Source organism: Hetaerina americana, unplaced genomic scaffold, assembly GCF_022747635.1.
Source record: "Hetaerina americana unplaced genomic scaffold, ioHetAmer1.1.p SCAF_12, whole genome shotgun sequence".
NCBI lineage: Eukaryota > Metazoa > Arthropoda > Insecta > Odonata > Calopterygidae > Hetaerina > Hetaerina americana.
In genome coordinates, this window is record NW_027286292.1 from 18454959 (window position 1) to 18467183 (window position 12225).

The following is a 12225-nucleotide window of genomic DNA, read 5'->3' on the forward strand; positions in this document are numbered from 1 at the left end:
GATCCGGTGTTCGAGTCCCGGTCAAGGAAATATTTTTACTCTTGTGATCCGTTCGATTCCGCCTTCCCCACCTCTATTGTGTTCGTCCTTTATGTGTGTTCCTACCCCTTTTCCTTATATCTGTTTCTATATAAATGAGTATATATATATATATATATATATATATATATATATATATATCCGTGATATATCCGTATATATATCCGTATACATCTGACGCAGGACCCAACCTTTGCACCACCTATTTCCCCGGATCACACAGACTGAAAACCCTCCTTAAAGAACTCTTTCCAATTTTACGTGACAATGACGCGACCTCATCCTTACTACCCCAATGCCCATCTATCGCATACAGACGACCCGCCAATCTCAAAAACCTTCTGAGATCCACCAACCCTTTGGCGCCCCCCCCGTGACAAATTTCCCAATATTTCCCCAACTTGCAACCGCCCCCGATGTAAAACCTGTCCTCTTATTATGCCTACTCCCCTCTCCCTACATCCCCTCATTGCCCCCTCACCTTGTTCCCACGCTAATTGCCTCTCAAAAAAATATTATTGATCTTTTATCATGCAAACATTGCACTTCCATTTACATAGGCGAATGCATTACCCCCTTATCCATCCGAATGAATAATCACCGGTACTCCTGCAATTCTGCCTCACTCTCTTCTCTTCCTATCCCTTCACACGCCAATTCCCACAACCTTTCATTTGACCAGTGTTTTGCCCTCAGCATCCTAGAATCCCTACTTGATTCAGCCACCAATATAGAGGGAAGAACCCGTGAATCCGCCTACATATTAGCTTTCCGTTCTTTCAATATTCCCACCCTTAACCGCCACATTTAATTTCCCTCCCAGCATTCCCTCCACACCTCCCCTCCCCGCCCATACCTCTTTCCCCTCTCCAAAGCAACGGCATATTTTCAGTCTCTCTTGAAGAAGGCCTCTGAGAGGGCCGAAAGCTCGAACAATTTACCGTGTGAGTGTCCTTTTAAATGTTGCTATTCTATTCTATTTGTGTTATATTGTGTCAGCCCATTATATATATATATATATATATATATATATATATATATATATATATATATATATATATATATATATATATATATATACAGGGTTCGTCCGGAAAATAAGTGTACTGACTACTGATTTTTTTCCCGCCGCTCCAGGCGCGCCCAGCACCGCTCTGACGGGCTGCGATTGGAGGGGAGTATGTTGGCAAGCGACGCTGAAAAAGGCAGTCGGCTCTGAGCTGTGGTGTAGTGAGGAGCTCTGTTAACGCGAACCTCCACGCTCGACCCACGTCACGGAACGCGATGCCGAAGCAGCGTTATTCCATCAAATTTGCGGTAAAGCTTGGGAAATCGTCTACCGAAACTGTCGGTATGATTAACCAGGCTTACGGGGAGTCAGCCATGTCCAGAAACATGATCTTTCGGTGGCACAAGATGTTCGTGGAGGGCAGAGAAGAGGTCGACGACGAACCACGGCCTGGACGCCCATCAACGACACTCACCGACGAAAATGTGCGAAAAGTTCGCGATGTACTGAACTCTGATAGTCGTCTTAGTGTTTGGATGATAGCAGAGCAGTGTAATGTGCCAAAAACAATAGTGCACGAGATTATTAGGCACCAATTATAGATGCGAAAAATTTGTGCAAAGTTGGTGCCGAAAGTGCTCAGTGATGATCAAAGACTCAATCGTTTGGAAATCGCGACACAACTTGCGGATCACTGCAAAAATGATCCACATTTTTTAGAGAACGTTGTTTCGGGTGACGAGACGTGGATCTTTGAGGACGATCCGGAGTCGAAGAGACTCAGTAAAGTGCGGAGTGGCACACCCCATCATCACCCCGTCAAAAGAAAGCTCGCATGAGCAAATCTCGGATCAAGGCGATGCTCATTGTCTTTTTTGACAAAAGGGGAGTCGTCCACTACGTATTTGTACCTGAACGACAAACTGTAAATGCTGCATTTTACGTCCAAGTGCTCGACAGGCGTCGAAAACGAGTCGCCCGCGTCCGGCCAGCGATCAAAAACATCTGGCGGCTGCATCACGACAATGCGCCGTCTCACACCGCGCTTGTCGTGTCGGACTTCTTGGCCAAGCACGGCGTGGCAACGCTGCCGCACCCGCCCTACAGCCCGGACTTGGCACCACCGGACTTCTTTCTGTTCCCGAAGATAAAGAGGAGTTTGAAAGGAACGCGATACGGAACTTTGGACGCCGTCAAAGAGGCCGTGACGACGTGTCTTCGAGAGGTTCCCGATGATGCCTTCGCGGGAGCGTTTCAGGAATGGGAACGCCGCTGGAACAAGTGTTTCGACTCACAAGGGTCCTCTTTTGAGGAATATTAGCTTAAGATATGTAAAAGTGTAATACATTTTTTTCCTGAGCTCAGTACACTTATTTTCCGGACGAACCCTGTATATATATGTATTTGGACGACTCAACAGAGCACAACAATATAAATAGAAAACGCAACACGTAAAGGACGCTCACATTTAAGAAAGTTTAATAATGCAGCCTTCTCAGGGGCCTTCAGCAGGTCAGACTGGAAGGTTTCGAGTGGAGGGAATATGATGGCCGAGGCGGGGGAGGCGCAGGGTATGCTGGGAAGGGGGGGAGTTGAAAAGTGGTAAGGATCTAGTGGTGACGGTTGAGTCCAGGATTTTCAAAAGATAAGAATGCTAATATGTACGCAGATTCGCGAGTTCTCACCGCTATATTGGTGGCTGAATCGGGTAGGGATTATAGAATGTTTAGGGAGAAACACTGGTCAAGGAAAGGTGGTGGGAATTTGCGTGTGAAGGGATAGAAAGAGAAGAAAGTGAGGCAGAATTACAGGAGTAACGGTGATAGTTAATCAGGATGGGCAATGGGGTAATGCATTCACCCATGTCAAATTTAGAGCATTGATTGCAAGTCAGAATATAGATAACACCGCACTCAAACGTCACCACTACATCCTTGCCGCTTTCCTCCTCCCCCCCTACCCAGCACACCCTGCATTGAAAAGATATCAGTACACACCATTATCATAGAAAATTTGCCGATGCGAAAGATCTACGCCAAAATCATGCCGAAGGTCTTGCCGGACGGCCAAGAGCACAGCCAAATGTCTGCTTACAAAGCCCTTCTGCAACGTCATCGCGACGATTCCCCGACTCACTTTCAGTCCCGACTTGGCACCAACAGACTATTTTCTATTCCCATAATTGATATCCTCCCTCAAAGGACACCACCATGAGACCATAAGTGCCGTCAGAAAAGTTTGCAAGCGTTCCCTTAAGGGCCGAAATCCGCCAACCAGTCAGTCTTCGAATCCTGGTAAAGCCGCTGGCAGAAGTATGTCCACGCTCAATGCTTGTACTTCGAAGAATTTTGAGATACTGTAGCAATATCTGAAAGAAGTCTATTTTCTGGAACTTTTCCCGGTATTTTTATATAATCTCTGTATATACATATTACATATTTGTATATATACATACATATATTTTTATTTATTAATACAACATTTGTAATCTTAGTATATATAGTATACACAGAAATGTGGCTTGACCATCGAAAACTCGAAAACGTCGGAGTTTCTTCCCTTTTTTGTCTGTTACTATGATTTGTTTTTGTTCGCTAGTGCTAACACCATGTTTATTATTATTCACATTCGTGATATATATGTGTATATATATATATATATATATATATATATATATATATATATATATATATATATATACATATACACACACACACACACACAATGGGTCCGTGCCAAAATTAATGTAATTATTTTTTTAAAGATATTTATAGAACAGATTTGCACAAACACTCAAAATTCTTCAAAGCAATGTCCTTGAGCCTCAACACATTTTTTCCAGCGACCTTGCCATGATCGGTACGCGCCCTGGAAGGCGTCTTTGGGGACCTCTCGCAAGGTCTTCGTCACGGCTGATTGGATCTCTTCTATGGACGAAAAACCGGTTCCTTTCAGGGCTGCCTTAATCCGAGGGAACAAAAAGAAGTCTGCTGGGGCGACGTCAGGACTATAAGGGAGGGGGGTAGCGTTGGCACCAGGTGTTTGGCCAGGAACTCGCGGACTCTTAGCGCGTTGTCGTGATGTCGTGATGGAGTTGCCAGGTAGCGGATATGTCTTTTCTCGTCCCGATGATCCTTTAAGCAAGTAACAATGTGAGACACAACTGTAGAAGACAAGTTCAGTTCATTGGCAACCATCTTGATACTCAATTGACAGTCAGAGTCCAATATTTGTCGAACACGAGCCACTTTGTTCTCGGTTTTGCTGGTTGACGTTCGCCCAGACTGTTGTTCGTCGTGAACCTCCTTCCAGCCCTCCTTACAGGCCTTTAACCTCCTCGAAACTTGTGAGTAGGACAGAGCAGAGTCCCCATAAGCCTCGCGAATCATTCTGTTAGTCTTCTCAAGAGATTTTTTCAGTTGAGCACAAAACTTAGTAACCGCGTAACGATGCTCGATCGTCGATTCCTTTTTTCTTGACTCGGTCGGCGCGCAGAGGTTTACAATAACTGACGTCCTCCCGCTTCCACAGCTTGGAGAGAACTGAGACCGGTTTCGCGGCAAAGTTTAGTGTTTCCCCCACCTGCTCCAAGTAGTTCGATCAATTGCATTACTTTTCAGACGTACTCTGTGTGTGTATATATCGCATATATATATATATATATATATATATATATATATATATATATATATATATATATATATATATATGCGATAGTCCATGGGGTAGAGCGTTGGACTATTAACCGGAGGGTCCCGGGTTCGTTTCCCGGGCAAGGCACTCTGAGCACCTGCAGCTCCACCCAAGCTATGAATCCCACGATGTAATTTTGTGGGAAAATACTAGGAAGTTCAGACATGAAAACACTATTAAAGATCTACGCAGGAAAACACTCTCAAAAAAGGGGGATGTGATAAACATGCAAAACCCCAGCACAATATAAAAAATAAGTAAATTAAGTACAATAAATACATATATAAGAGTGTGAGGTACAGCTCAAAACAATATGGTAACACATATACAATACGGTATACAATGGAGTAGAGTACAATACACAGACATGCATAATAAAGTAAAATAAGAGATCATATATTCTAAAGCAAGGTGAAGCTGGCGGTCAGAAATGGTGCAGGTAAAATACTACTTTTTGTGGGAAAATACTAGGAAGTTCAGACATGAAAACACTATTAAAGATCTACGCAGGAAAACACTCTCAAAAAAGGGGGATGTGATAAACATGCAAAACCCCAGCACAATATAAAAAATAAGTAAATTAAGTACAATAAATACATATATAAGAGTGTGAGGTACAGCTCAAAACAATATGGTAACACATATACAATACGGTATACAATGGAGTAGAGTACAATACACAGACATGCATAATAAAGTAAAATAAGAGATCATATATTCTAAAGCAAGGTGAAGCTGGCGGTCAGAAATGGTGCAGGTAAAGAAGAATTGGAATGATATAGGTCTGCATATGAGTAGAGTTATAGAGGTGTTTTTGACGTGTAGAATCATTTTAGTGAATCCGTTTTTGAATGAAGTGTGTGACTGGCCATTTTTAATGTCTCTAGGCAAAGTGTTCCAGGGTCTACAGGCTGTTACATGAAAAGAGTTACTGTAAGTTACTGTTTCGTGTCGAGGTATTGAGTAGATATTATTTCCCCTGGTGTTGGCACTGTGCATACTGTTAATCAGGATAGTTTTATCAGATAAGTACTTTGGTAGTTAAGTATTTTTGTTATGGAAAAATGCATTTAGTCCCTGGTGGCGGCGGGGTAACGTGCGCGCCTGAGGTCGCGGTTTCGATTTCCACCTAGGTGGGTTTTTCTCCATATTGGGGTTGAGTGTTTGTAATGGTTTCTATTGTTATATCATTATAAAAGTCGGATGTAAAGGCCTAACTGCTGTTTTCGGGTTAATAAAAAATAAATTTTAAAAACTTAAAAAAGAACTGAGAGTGTATGCAGATTTCGTTTATCCTCAAGTTTTAGCTATTTAATTTTACAATAACTTTCAGAGACATGATCTCGCTTCTTGAGACCGCAGATAAATAGAACACCGGAGTTTTGAGTTCGTTGTAGTTTTGAAGTTAGTTCGTTTGACAAGTCTTGGTAAGCTGTACCGCAGTAGTCGAAGTAGAGTAAGAGCATTGATAAGCTGCTTGCGCAAAAGAAAAGAGAGAACGCTTTTAAGTTTCTGCAGAGTGTGAAGAGAACAGTATATGATTTTGCAGATTGTATTTACATGATTGCTCCACATCAGAGTTTCGTTAGACCCAAGGTTAGATACTGTTTTATGAAGGGATATAGAAGAGTGACGGGAGTTCAGTAAAGTTGATTTGTGAGAGGACCCTAACATTTCCAATGATAAGTGATTGACTCTTGCTAGGAGTCCTTTGCTATGGGAGATTTGGTAGCGTACGCTGTGGTAAGACTTGAGTCAGATTCCGGCAGAGTAAGAGAAATTCATGAAATGGAGTTTCGCTAATAATATGCCTTTGTTCACCGAGTCGAAAGCTTTGCTGAAGTCAAGTAGGCCCAGGGCAGTAATTAGTCTTTTGTCGATTGCATATCTAATGCTGTCTGTGACTTTAATTAATTATGTGGAAGTGCTGTGTGATTTACGGATTGCCAAGGATTGAATACATTTTTATTCTTTATGAAATGGATATCTGCTCGAAAACGAGCTTTTCAAATGCTTTGGAGAGAGCAGGCAAAAGACTAATCGGTCTGTATTCGGTTACACCAGTAGAAAGATTTTTCTTGGGCATAGGATGAACTAGGGCAAGTTTCCAATGTGATGGAAATGTGTAATGCAAGAAGGACCTGTTAAAAACATGCGTAATAAATGGCAAGGCTATGTGAACCAATTTAAGTATGAAATAAATGGGTCTTTCATCAGAACCTTCAGATTTAGCTTTAACCTTCCATAAAGTCTTGAGCACATCGGTTTTAGTAACTAGTGAGAAATTGAAGGGAATAGGTGAGCGGTGCGGAGTTAATTGAGAAAGTTGTTTGACGTATTCACTTCTGTTCTCTAGGTCATCGGGGGTTAAGAGGGGGGGGGGAGGGGGTAATAAATTGTGCTTAATTTGTTGAGACATAGTGACGATGATGGATCTTTGGATTTTCCGAAGCTGAATGATGTAAGGTTTCCCCCGAGTTCAAAGGATGTCAGTTTGGAGCGCCTTGAGAAATGGATAAAACGTATCTTAGCATTTCTAATGGATTGTTTAATCTTAATCCTGAAGCACTTCAACTAATGCAGGGCTGTAGGTTCTTTTGGTCTTCTGTATAATCGTAGAGCAGTCAAGTCTGGCCATGTCTACAGTTAGACATAGGGCGTGAATTTTAGAAATTCGTTCGGTCTTGCGAGGGGCCTATGTTTCGATAAATGAAGCAAAAAGTGAGTTTAAGTTGTTCACTTTGTCATCAATATAATTAGGTATTCAAAGACGTGGCGTGATAAGGCGACGGGTCCATGAATAACTTTCCGTCGTTAATAGTATTAAAATCACGATAGGTGATGTATTTCTGTTTAAATTGGGAATATTTTAAGGAATAAGCAATATGAATAAGATCATATGAAGATATTCTGGGAGCAAGTACCTGGTCGTAAGTCTGTATTTTATCAGGATTTGCAGTAAAGGCTCGGTCAAGTACTGCTGAACAGTTAGGTGCATGGTGAGTAGGTTCAAGCGGGAGAATGCTTAGCCCAAAAGAATTAAGGGAGCTCTTAAGATAATCTGAGTCCCAGTGGGATGTCCATAAATTGGCGTTATAATCTCCAACGATGATAGCGTGACTAAAGGCGTCAATATACTTGGAAATTACGTCATCAATGTCGGAAAGATCTCCAATTTTGGGAGATCCATAGAAAATTCCTAGTATTAAGTATTTTCTGAATGTGAATTTCCCTAAGTATTTTTCGAATGTGAATTTTCAGTTCGAGAAAGAGGAATTCACGGCGCCTGCAGTAGTTAGAGTCACTTGTTTCAATTATTTTACATGAAATGTCCGTTCTTACGTGAATTCATACTCCTCCTCTTCCTCCTTTGCCAATGTGGTCATTCCGAAATAAGTTGTATACGGTAATTGATAAAACTTTAGAATTGAGCCAATTCTATGCTACGGCAATGATATGTACCTTTGAACGGGGTAGAAGTTATCTAAGTTCATCGATGTGAGCAGGAAAGCTTTGCCATGAAAAGTTTGCAGAGGAAGGGTGAAATCGGAGTGCCATACTAGAAAGTTAAAGCACTATTGGGAAAATCTGTGTTAACAATCAGATATCAGTCGGGGAAATATTAGTGGAAGAAGAACAGATCGAAGAGAGGGATTAAGAATATATAGAAGAACTGTGAGGTAAAAATATTAGGCCAGCAAGGTTAGAGAGAGACAGAATATGAAGCAGGTGAGGATAGCTTAGGTCCAGGCTTACTCGATGGCAAAATGGAAAGGGGATTAAGGGAAATGAAATCACATAAGGCCGAGGGGGTGGACAACATTCCTGTGGAACTACATTAAGTATTAGGATAATATGGAAGGAAAAGTTTTTATGGATCAATTTGTCGCATTTGAGAGAGATATTTGACCGTAAGACATTGTCAGGTCAGTACTAGTTCCTGTTTCAAAAAGGGCAAAGGCTACATCAGGTGAGGACTACAGAACAATAAGTTTGATAATTAGCACGCAAATTAGATTAGCATGCAGCTTAAGTGGTTCTAAGGATCATCAACAAGAGGATGGAGAGTAGATCAAATGATTACTAGTGTGATGATCAGTTTGAGCTCAGGAAGGGAAGGTAAGCGCGATGCCATTCAGTAATGAGGTCACTAATAGAGAGGAACATAGAATACAATCGGAATGTTTTTGCCTGTTTCGTAGATTTCGAAAAAGCGTTTGAAAGAGTGGATTAGGAAGGACTAATGATTTTTTTAACAGAAAATAGCAGTAGATTGGAGTGATACGTAAAAATGCTATTTTTATGCGGTAAACTATAATTTCCCTCGAAAATTTTTCATTTAAATTAAAATGAAAAACTGTTTACAATATTTTGCATTTTCTAGATATTCTGCTATCGTCTTCAGTCACAGTTTTCCTCATTGCTTCATAAGTTGATGAGATATTCACAATCGCATGTATAGGTTTAGTCCTGATTTCATCCTCACGCAAACCTCGGCTTAGGGGTGGGAGAAAGAGTCGACGCTGGAGCCAATTAAACCTTGTTGTTTTTGAGGTGGATTGGACAGATGAGGATGGGTCGGGTGCGATGGGTGTGATCTTGATGCTCCATATCAGTGACCTTATCCCAAAAGCGGCATTTCGCCAATACTGATGAGGCTCAGTAGTCAGAAACCACGATTTTATTTGTTTATTATTTATTTCTTTTGACTTTTTGAGGTTCACTAAAGGCTTTTGGCGAACAAAGAGCTGTAAAAATTTTCTTACTTTCTTTATCTTCGCCGTAGTAATCATCTGCCCTCATAGCAATGAGACGACTACGTATAAGGCTTGGGAGAGATGGACGTTGCTTGGTCCCTAGCCTTACTGCCTACATGTACAATTCTTCGGCCTTCAGGATTTCTTGAGGTTACTGCAAGCAGCCATATGATTTGCTTCGAATTTAGTCAAACAATGGGCTAGAAATGGGCAGGGTTTCTTGATCTTCGGAATCGATGACTCCCCCCTCGCAATAGCGAGTAGCAAATATAAAGATGTGCTAAAATTCGACATGTATAGGAAACAGACACACCGACAGCTTCATAAAAGCCGGATTGAACCATCCATATAGTCAAAAAATGGCTGCCTTCAATTTTCTTTTACATCGACTGCTTACAGTACCCATAAAAAAACAACGGCACATCAACGAGCTTAAACGTACTAAAAAATCGCCACCAAAAAAAAGAAATTCATTGCCATTCCTAACTACCCCACCCTTAGCAAGGGACTCCAAAAAGTGTTCAAACAAGTAAAACACCACAAGTATAAACACCACAAAAGTAAACCCGAACACACTTAAGAATCTCTTAGGGAACCCCAAATACTAAACTCCCTCATTAGAAAATAGAGAGATTTACGAAATCACATGCACCACTTGCCAACGCACTTATGAAGGACACATCAGACGAAACCCGATAATCAAGTTCAAAGAGCACCTATACAAATACAAAAACAGTCGTTTTAACCGATCAGTTGTTCCCAACTCATATTTGAAACAGGCCACGCAATCACATTAAAAGATTTAACTTTAATCAAATAAACAGATAACCTCAAACTTGACACCACCGAAAGCGTACACATGCGCCAAGAAAACATTATGAACAATGAGCCCGGCATTATACACAACACACTTATCCAATTAGTAAAAAATTTTAACTTAGCCAAAATCAAATTACACTAACGGACATTTCCAACAATGCACTCCCCGTTGATGGTCACCGACTGACCGAAATAACGTTATTGGAGCTTTCTAAAATTTTCTTATCATTGGCTAGAGTAATTTACTTAACTTCATAGTGAGCAACATGCTATGATTATAATTTGAACGCTAAATTTACCAGAATAATTTCGAAAGAATAAACGCTACTTTTAACGACGCGATGTATACATGCGTCGGAATTAAAAAAAACTGAGGGCTAATAATTGCCAAATTCTCAAATCTCAGTTTATAAGTTTATTCAGGTAGAAAAAATAAAATTTTCTTCTAAATTCATATGGCCTAGCAGATGGTCAATGTGTCCCTTGTGGGCAAGTCCCTAAAACCCTTAAGTTATATTAGTGGTGATCCTAGGAAATGATTTAGTTTTCTGAAAAGCTCAGGGCATTCAAACAAAATATGGGATATGGGCTCAATCCCTTCCTCACATCATCTAAATCTCGGAGTGTCGAACCACAGAAGGTATAAGCGATATTCACTCGATAGTGGCCGGTTAATATTCTCACCGTCGATCTGAGTTGACGTATATCGAGAAATAGAAATACTTCTTTGGTACCGTTTGACCTTGGCCCTGGAAAATGAGCTATGGCTTGCCTTTAGCCCTGTATGGTGAGCCAAATCGCATGGCGTTGTGCTGTTGCCCATTCCCCAATCTCGAATATCCCGGTTGAAGAAAAAAAATCTTAATCGGCATCGACAGAATCGCTTCTTCGCTAACCTGTCGGTTATCTCATTTCCGGCTATACCCTTATGCCCTAGTGCCCAGATAAGTTCTACTTTTCTTCGTCTCGATTTATCGTTTAGCCACTCTTGGCACAATCAGTATACATGATTTACACTACAGAATTTAACGGCTTTGAATGTCCCTTGACTGTAAGTGCTTAATTGCATTGGTCTATGCTCAAGGTCAACCTCTTTGATGGTGTATATATATTGTGATGGAAAAGGGCTCATCCTGACACACATTCAATTGTCTTTTTGTGATGATTACCTTCTTGCGAGGTTTCTAACAACAAAGCTCCTGCCCCATCGTTTATCTAGGAGCCACTCGTTTAATATACGTTGACTCTTGGATGTAGCTATGTTTCTCCTCCATTACTTCACTGTCACCAAGTGAGATATGATCAATTGTTTTAAAAGAAGAATCTGTTGTAATGAACTTTGCCACCAACCCATCACATTTAATTACAAGGACGGAATGTGAATTCCCTATCTCTGTCCAAACTTTTCTATATCCAGACATGTTCCCTATGTCCTTCCATTCTCCTGTTTACTTCAGCCTAAAATTTTCTGGAAAATTCCAAGAAACTATGGACGATGCCGCGAAAGGGACTTTTAACGAAGTTATCCACTAAATGTGAATTACAATGCAGCAATTTCAGAATGTGAATTCGAACTCGGATCGCTCGATGTCAGAGACCCTGGATCCCTCGATGTGACGCTTCGGTATTTCGTCACAACTACTTGTTCCTTTAAAATATTCCAACATTTCGGAGCGTAAGAGGACGTCTTGGTATCTTAAATGGCTAAAGCACTCAGCCGGACATCGAGTGATCCGGATCTTCGAATCCCAGTAAAGGCGAATGACTTTTACGCTCTGAAATTGTTGCATTGAAAATCTTCTACCCTGACCTGTTTCTCCTCCTGTCCGCGCATACAGAGCCCGGCTTATACGGGTAAGGCTAAATAAATTTGGAGGTCACGTTTTATTCGAAGTTTCCCCGTTAATG